The following is a 749-nucleotide window of genomic DNA, read 5'->3' as shown; positions in this document are numbered from 1 at the left end:
GGGGCGGGAATGAAGCCCCGCCCCCGCCGTGGCGCTGTGGCAGCAAGGCGGCGGAGGGGCGAGTTTCGAGGGGCGAGTTTCGAGGGGCGGCAACGGGAGCTACGGCAGCGAAGTGTCTTGCTCGTACTTATAGTTAAGGCTGCTTCGTGTGTGCGTGTGGTCGTAACTATGTCCACAGGGAAGCAAGAGGCCCGCCCTGCCTTTCCGCAGGTCAGGAGAGGGCGGAGCTCGTCCCTCAACCAGCCAAGAGGTGCGGGAGCAAAGATCAGAGAACGTCCTGAGCTGGAAGGGACCACACGGATCATCGGGTCCAACTCCTGTCCCTGCACAGGACAGCCCCACGGTTCACACCGTGTGTCTGAGGGTGTTGTCCAGTCTCTTCTTGAACACTGTCAGGCCTGGGGCCGGGACACCTCCCTGGGGAGCCTGTTCCAGTGCTCCAGCACCCTCTGGGTGAAGAACCTTTTCCTCATGTCCAACCTGAACCTCACCTCGCACATCTTCCTGCCATTCCCTTGGGTCCTGTCATTGGTGACTAAAGAGAACAGATCAGCGCCTGCCCCTCCTCCTCCCCTTGTGAGGCAGCTGCAGCCGCCATGAGGCCTCCCCTCAGTCTCCTCTTCTCCAGGCTGAACAAACCAAGATGGACAAAAGCAGCAATTGGCAATGACTGATGGGCACAGAGCTCAAAGGACAGCTGTTCCTGGGAAAAGCTTCAATTCATTCCTTCCTAAGCTGACTTCTCCTTC

This window comes from Caloenas nicobarica, chromosome 3, assembly GCF_036013445.1.
Source record: "Caloenas nicobarica isolate bCalNic1 chromosome 3, bCalNic1.hap1, whole genome shotgun sequence".
Taxonomy (NCBI): Eukaryota; Metazoa; Chordata; class Aves; order Columbiformes; family Columbidae; genus Caloenas; species Caloenas nicobarica.
Note: the sequence above shows the minus strand (reverse complement) of the source record.